The sequence below is a fragment of the Eucalyptus grandis genome, chromosome 3, assembly GCF_016545825.1.
Source record: "Eucalyptus grandis isolate ANBG69807.140 chromosome 3, ASM1654582v1, whole genome shotgun sequence".
Classification (NCBI taxonomy): Eukaryota; Viridiplantae; Streptophyta; class Magnoliopsida; order Myrtales; family Myrtaceae; genus Eucalyptus; species Eucalyptus grandis.
The window spans coordinates 57,526,071-57,535,005 of NC_052614.1; positions in this window are offsets into that span (position 1 = coordinate 57,526,071).

Consider the following 8,935-nt stretch of genomic DNA (forward strand, 5'->3'; position numbering starts at 1 on the left):
AAATCCGCAAACTGTGTATGATTCCTCTGTTCTGCTTTAACTGTACAAACTCAAATGAATCTCAAGTCCAGACAACTGAACAGATCCCAATTTTAAGCAGATGGAGATCTACCAGAAACTTATACGAAGATGGCGAGAGAGAAAAAGAAGGTTGATCTGAGGAGGAAGTGATGACAAACAATGGACAAAAATAATAGCAGTGTGGATAAGAGGAAGAGTTGCTCTAATTATTGGACCGAGGTATCGGAAGAGAAAAGAAGGATCGTGAAGAGGACTTTCGGAAACGGACGAGGTTCACACATAGAAGGCTTTGAGAGATTTCCGATCTTTGATGGGCAAACCTGATTTTTTTTTTTTTTTTTGTCCACGACAAACCTGATTTAAAAAGATGGTTTCTTACAAGAGACAGAAACCGTGGGACCATGATGAACATGGTCTTTCATCCAACAGGCGACTGATTTCACGTGGGGACAAAAGGAACCCCGCTTTTTCAAGAGTACACAGAGTGAGACAGAAGGCAGACTCCAGAAAACTAGAAAGAGAGAGAGAGAGAGAGAGAGAGAGAGTTATATTTCCTCCCTCGAGAAATGGATTTAAGCGAGGTGTTAGTATCGATCGAAGCAGGGGACATGTGTCGGTCGGGCGGAAAACTTGGGCTGGGACTTGGAGGGTGTTTGGTTCAGCTTTCCCAAGGGACTTTGAGCCCCCAAAGCCCCTTGAAAAAAATATAAGGGTGTTTGGTTCGGCGTTTGAAGAAACGCTTGCAAAATCTTTGCGCTGAAAGTTCTTCAAAGCAGGTGGGGACCTACTTTGGGCATTTCAGCATTTTCGGCATGCTGAGATAGGGAATTAATGAATTTTTCCTGATTGCCTATTTTACTCTTAAAATTTTATTAAAAGTCCCTTTTACCCATACTAAACAAAACCTAGCTCTTTCCATGTTTTCCTCTCTTTCTCCATCGACCGGCTCTCTTCTCGTCTCTCTCTGCAGCATTCTCCATCAACGCGGCTCTCTCTGCAGCGTTCCTCTCCCTGCAACTCGCACCACTCCATCCCAATTTGAATCCGAGCACCACTCCATCAAGGCCGAAGTTCGTCGCACGAGCGAGCGAGATCCGAGATCCGAGCAATCCGAGCACCACTCGGAGGTCCTCCTCTCGCGGATCGGCGACGGCTCCGCTTCCTGCGACGGCGACGGCGACGGCTTCGACTCTCCGCCCATGGTCCAAAGGAGGCTTCGTGCGGGGTGCTTCATCTGGGTTCGGAGCTCTCTCCTATCCTGCCATGGACTCCAGTAACGGCGCGTTGGGTTCGCTCCTTTCTTGTCTTTCGTTCTTGCTCGTTCGTTTCCGTTCTTGATGCAATTATGGGTGACGTCCGGCTGAATCGAGTGCTCTTTGTCTTCTCTGATTTGGGTTCCCATTCGCTTTAAGTTTTGTGGTCGCGTGCTGAAAAAGGAGGGGCTTTATTCTCGTAGCCGAATTTGGTGGGAGTCTGTAATTGAAGTTTCTATCTTTTTTGGTTTAATTCTGTTGTGTGTGGACTCTGCATTCTGGGTTTTTTTCTTTACGAGCTTAGCTGCTTTTTCCGTCTATTGGGTCTCGCCGTTTGTGTATCTTTAAGGGCAATCGTCGGTTGGTGTCTCTTAACTCTTTATCTGCTTGAATGATCCGTGTTTTGTAGTGATAATTGAACAGGGATTCTCATGTTGGGTGTTGCCCTTAGAGTGATTAGTCTTGAGGCAGCTGGTGCAAAGTCAGGCCACTATGTAAAATCAACCCCAACCATCCGTCCTCCTTGTTTGTTTGCATTAGTTTGTGACATTCATTCCCTGTTTCTGCAACAAATGGTCCACCTCCTAAGCCGTGGGAAAGAGCCGGGGGTTCATCAGGTCCTGCGCCATTTAAGCCGCCATCATCTGGAAGCACTAGTGATATAGTGGAAGCTTCCGGAACAGCAAGACCCGGTGAAATTGTTTCGACTACTGATAGAACTATTCCTGTCAATGCAAATTCTATTGCCAGGCCGGTTCCCACCAGGCCATGTGAGCATCAATCCTATGGCAATATAACATAAGATGGTTCTCAGTTAATCTTTTGATAATCATTGCAGGATATAGTTCATTGGTGAGGGTTTTGGTGGTTAGAAGACTCAGAACAACCAAATCGACTCGAGGGGGAATTCGAGCCTATTTTTCTGGGATTTTTTCCCTTCTTTTCTTTATTTTCTTTTGTTTTATTTTATTCCCCCTTGCTTCTACGTTGCTTCTTCCCTAATCATAACTATGGATTTGCTTCTTTTTTTAATAATTCAAGTCTTTCTCGTTTTTAATTAATTAATTAATTTATATACTGCCAAAATTTAGAAGTCTCATGTCACGGCTAATAATCTTGGCCCGCGATTACCCATGGTAAAATTTGGAGCAATCGTTGTTATGCTTCCTTTGCTCTTCTTTGTAAGCATGAAATAGAGCTCACAGTTATGAGTGTCGATTCATGTCGTGTCGTATGTACATGATTAATTGATCGTGTCAACTTACTCGACATAAACACGATTTGAAAATTATTGAACCGACACGACACGATACAACACATGTATATGATGCCAAATCAACGATGTTAACACAAAACTAAGTAATGAACACGGAGCTCACATAATATATCACTTAATTTTTTATACAATCTACCAATTGCAATGATTGCCAACAAAATATCTTAAAATATATGTGAATATTCAACAAAACATCACTTATGGAACCATCTATTTCCGCTCGAGTCCTTCCCTTTTTATATGCGATGCTTACTAAAAAAAATAACATCCAGAATCGATCGCTTTATTATTCACCAAATAAGTTCACCTTTTTTTGCTATATCATTTTTATTTTTTGACAATCAATAGCCCAACTTTTTATTAATATACTAGAATGATCATTAATTAACAAAATGATTAATATTTTAATAATTAAAAAAAATTATTCAAAGTTGAAAACAAACTTAAAAAAATCCTTAGCCAAAATTTGAGCTTTGCATCTAATCTATAATCAAATTATTTTAATATAATTTTTAAATGAATTTATTAATATGTATCTTTTATATTATTCTCAACATGAAAATGTAAATGTTATATAGCCATTGTTTCTTTTTACAATTTTAAAATACTAAAACTAAAAAGCTTAATTTGGTCTCACCAAATGGCTTTTCAAATACATATTTACCAAACAGTCTTGCATTTCCTAAAGGGCTTTTCGCATTCTAGTTACCAAACGCTCTAGATTTTGAAACCCTTTATCTCAAAGTATTTGCATTCTCCCAAGGGCATTTCTCCAAAGTGAACCAAACGGGCCCTTGATGGGTTTGAGGTCTCCGCCGCCGCCCCCGTGCCGGTCCAGTGTCGAGGCGGCACCGCTGATTTCCTCCGCAACCGTGGGCGACGGATCGCTTCGAGCGAATGGGTTTTGGTTAAAATAATAAAAATGGAAGGTGGGATCGATTGAATTTTCTGTGTCTTTACATGGGTTGCATATGGTGCCCCTTCACTCAGCCAATGGAACTTTCATAAATTGCCTTCCTTAATCCGAGAAAGTCAAGAAAATTTCACTGGTCCCGTTGCTTTCCTTATCAGGGCGGCCGCTGAAAGTGACGTCGCGATTGATGAAAGGCAAGAACTGTCATATTTTTCTATTTGAGTTTTTCTTTGCATAAAATAATGTGCTGTTTGATTAAATTGATATACATATATATAATTTTTCCTAAAAGAAAAAAAAAATCCACTTTAAAATTTAATGTTATGTGAGATGGCGGAAGTGTAAAACAAACGTAAACAACTGAGCGAGAACTAAAACTAGAAAATAAACTTGTTCTAAAGGATTTATATATGTTGGTCTAAACGTATGTAGTGAGTTTCCCAAGAATATGGAAACTCTTCAATATGCTTAGATCCCAGGGTGGTGCCACTTCGTTTGACTTAGTTCAAGCCTCAAAAGATTTCGTGCAAATAATGGGCATGGTGGTTGTGTCAATTCCCACAAATGAATACTTGATAGAAGAAAGAATTGTTTAGATTCATAGGAAAGGAAGTCGGACACTTCAACTTAATTGCGACTGTGAAAACATAAACGGACTTCGACAACATCATCATCATTATTTTTTTTTTTTTATCAGTCAAAAGCATCAACTTGAAATCAACTTTTTGTGTGTCTGATTTTGGTTAATATAGAGGGAAGAGACATGGCGGATGTCACACCATTGGAACAAAACAATGGACATGTCGCAAAGCGTGTTAGTGAAGGAAGATCAAGATTGTACGGTTTCTTCCATATCTTCAACACATTCAAGCCACCTAATTAAACTATGCATTTGGAGCATTACAAAATTATTCAAGAGAGCCGATCTCATACTCACTTGAACGGTTGCAAATGACAGAATATATCAATGAATGTGTCACACCCCGATCCACAAGAACAAGGGCATGACACGACCGTCCTTTCACCAAAGAACGCAGCCTCAACATAACCAAGATTTGGTCCGATATCAATATATTTACATATATACATATGACAAAAAGGGCATTTGGTTACAATATTAGAGTATTTCTATAATCCACCAAATTAAAACATATACCTTCTACAAAAACTAACTTATAAACTTATCAACTATGCACAAGTTATACCAAAAAGTTTCCACCACAAAAGTCTTCCCTGAATGAACATTCACGCCTACTTGTGGCTCGCTGAAGAACTTGAAAAAACAAGCAGATGAGAGGAGTGAACTATCACGGCTCAGTGAGTAGCACATTTCTTTTAAGCGGATTGAGAAATCACTATACACATTTAAAACACAATCCTAACTCATTTTAACATAATATATAATCCTAACTCAAATACGGAAGATACCAATGGTCCAGTCCACCCGCCAATCTCATAAAACATGCATCAATGGTCTATTCTATTGATTAATCTCATCAAACCACACATCAATGGTACATTCCATCGATCAAACTCAAATCACATGTCAATGTCCACTTCATTGATTAATTCATGCTCAAATGTTTAGCCATGATCACTCGTAACGCTCATGATAAGACGACCAAGATTTCCTTTTGGTAAGGTCTCCATCTATTGTTAGCCGGTGTCTCGATCCATAAAGATATCCTAAATTAGTATGTCCATACCCATACACCCCTCAGGGTTTATAGAGACATTGAGCACCAACCGCCAATTATAATATCCAGTAATTCAACATAAGTCATATCACAACTCAAAATTTGATATATAAATATCAAATAATTCTTCAAAACATTTCAAGATTATTTCATAAAGAATTTCATAAACCATTTTCAAACAACCATTCAAATAGAATTCGAAATATAATTCCTTTTAGACAACAAAATGGCAATAATAGCTCCATCTTGTTTTATGAAACAAAAGATACTTTTTATCAACTCATAAAATATATAATTCACCATGTTTCTTAAAACATGAGTTTAAAATACAAAAAAGAAATAATGTCACTCACCTAGGAAAAGCCAAAAATCAGCTACGACGTTTACTTAAACCAACGCACTCGCATCCCTAACAATTAATGGAAAAACAATATCAAAAGGCCGAGTAAAAATAATATTCTTATAATGAGTTGCCTATACTAGGCCTATTTGTTGATGAAATGACACCTATGTACCAAGAAAGCTCACATTTAGCGGAAGCCCATTGTTTTCTGCTAGGTGCGGCCCACGCACTAATTTTGTCGTGCTATAATTTCCTTCACAAAATTCTAATTCAAGTCGTCTTATGGTCCTTAGAAAGCTTTTTTGCCATACTACAACAACTTCAACTCAGCCGCCCCAAAACAGCACCGAAAACGACAAAAAATCAAGTTCAAAGCTACTATTCGCTACAGTTCTAAAACGTGCCCCCAACTTTAAAATTCCATTTCGAATGAATCGCAAGCTCAAATTACGATCCGTAAGATGCTATAACTTCACAACATCCCAAAGTACCATTTCTACAAAAATATGCAGCTCAACGACTAAAAAATCAGGCTTTGCCACACAAATATCTAAGAATCCGAATTTCGAGCCCTAGTTGCGACGATTGCTTCAAGTAGATGATTAAAGGCTTCGATCTCTTATTGGCCTTGCAAAACAAACTTGAGTTGGCTTGATGAGGTGTCCGGATTGCGAGTGTGCCAAAGTTTTTTCTCTTTTTCCCTTTTTTTTCCTTTCTCTTCTTTCTCTCCTCTCCCTTGTTTCTCCGTTTCCCTATTTTCGTTTCTACTAAAACCCTCCCTCTCTCCTCTCTTTAAAACAGCTTAAGCTTCCACTATTTTCCTTCAGCGTATTTTGTTGACTTTTCAAACCCTTTTTGTCTTTTTTTTTTTTACCATATATTAGAGAATGAGACCACAAAGTATTAATTGCTTGTGAAAGGATGACCTGTTCATAACAATGCAAAAATTGACACACAAAAAACCTCGACAATGTCTGAGTTACATGAGGGGAAGCATGCAACGACAAGTATAAGGGCAGGATGAGTAAAACGGATGATGGTGTGAGTGAATAGCTTTTTTCCTGACTACCTCTTTCTATTGCCTCATCGACAGTCTCATGACAACAAGAATGCAGAGACTAAAATAAATTAGACATTAAACCCAGTTTCAAAATTATCCAAGAAAAATCAGTCAAACATAGATTATTACTTCTTGCTTGAGGACTACCATTTAAAAGTACTTTGGAACTAAGAACGTCCTTAAATTATTTTGTCTAAACTCTGAGACGTAAAATGTGCAGTTATTCCCAGCTAGGGAGGGGGGTGGGATGAAGAAAAATGTTCACCTAGCAACGAGGAGGCCACAGGGAGAGAAGGTAGACTCCCCATCACATCTTCAGATGTGGCTACCGCCACGTATGCATGTATAGTATAGCCTCCCGCGCTTGCGGTGAGGTGGTGGAGCTCATAAGGGCTCTTGTTGGGCTAGCCTGTGCTATGTACAGAGTCACATAACCGCCATGTTGGCTCAATACCCCTGGTTATGTGACTCTGTCGGCTCAATTATTTAAAAGTACCTCAAAAGCAAGATAAATGAGGTTAGAGCTATGACGACCCACACTCGGGGCAGTACGGAGGGACAGACTAAGATCGCCTTGGCAGTACGCGGGCGAGGCTAAGAACATGTCTCCTGTTCCACATCGCTTAGGGAGGAGTCCTAGGCTAGCTTATAAGGCTTGGGTCCCTTTAACTCTATATTTACGTTTTCTTGGGGTAGTATGGGCTGTCTCGAGAAGAATAAAACCGTGAAAACTTAATGTCCAAAGCGGATAATATGCATACAGTAGACCCGAGTCCTTACAGGTGGTATCAGAGCTAACTCCTATAGTGTGTGGGGCCATAGCGATGGCACTATGCCTTAAGGGGTGGAGAATGTGATGACCTAGATCTGGGGTAGTACGGAGGGATGGACAAAGATCGCCTCGGCATTACACGAGCGAGGCGAAGGGCGTGTCTCCTATTCAACATCGCTTAGGGGTAGTATGAGCTGTCCCGAGAAGAATAAAACCGTGAGGATTTAGTGTCCAAAGTGGACAAAATGTGTACAGTGGAAACTCGGGTCCTTACAAGAGCAATAGTGGAGCAACCATACCAGTATACAACAGGTGTATGGCATAAAACACACGCTACTTCTCAGCTTCTTGAGAAGCACTCTGACTTTGCAGTACGCCTTTCAAGAACATTTGAGGTGATAACCGAAGTAGAGCGATGCATCAATCAGAGATGACTAATTGATTAAATTGACACACTTCATCGACCCAAAAATCTGCAGTGTCCTAATTTAAGCATAGATTATCTTTTTTACACTATTCCTAGTATCAACGACAACAGTTAATTTGTTTGTGGCTGAGCAAGCAAGATCAAGTTTCTTCAACCCTTGCACGTGTCGAGGTTCAATTCTTCAATTGACGGGTACCTATCGAATTAGAGCTTCTGGAGACCATAGCATCTTTCTAATAGACAACTCTCCAAGCAATTGTCGGGCTCTCGTGCAGGGCTCAATACATGGCTGGTGAAATTTAAGAACTTGCCATCATACTCAAGACCATTGTGCACTGTCTGCTCTTCCCTTTTTGGTAAGCACACTGATCAAAAGATAATTTTGCGTATGTAGACTAGGACCAAGTCCAGGAAATTACTGATTACACCATTTCTACCATCTTTATGGCTCTTTCAAACTTTCCGCATTGCTTCTTTGCGCGACAACACTATTGACCTCCAAAGTTGATCTACTCCAGGACACTATGATGTGATCAGAAACACTGCAGCAAACAAGAAACGGATCTGATAGAGAAATCCGGGGCTAAACAGAAATATGTTGGAAACGGGGTTGGACGATTGAACCCAGGCAGTACATTCTACACACGCTTGGAGAGCGACAAGAAACAAGCCAAGTGACGAAGCCTGCCGGGAACCACCCAAAATCAGAATTCAACCTCCTCCTTTTCCGTGAGGAAAAAAGCGTGGGAAATCGAAGAGGAGCGAGAAAGGTAAAAAAGCACCCGGTAATCTAGATGACCCAGTAACTCAAGGGAAAAAAACGCAGAGATGTAAATTGCTCTTTTTGACATCTTCTCCAAGATTAGCGCACTCTCAAGTAGAAAATAGATGAGCTCAATGATATATCCCCGTATCGTTACTGTCAGAAAAATAGAAAGCTTGGAGTTTTGGGAGAATTGTATACTGCTTTTCTATATTCCTTTCAATATGTAATTACAATCTATTTATAATACAGAGAGTCAAAAATAATAAAGGAATAAAAATATACACAATATCCCAAAGATGTACATAAAATATTCCCTATAATCAAAAAGTCAATTAAGATCAATTGACATCGGCAACGGTATCTTCAACACTCCCCCTCAAGCTCAGCGGTCTATACACATCGAAGAC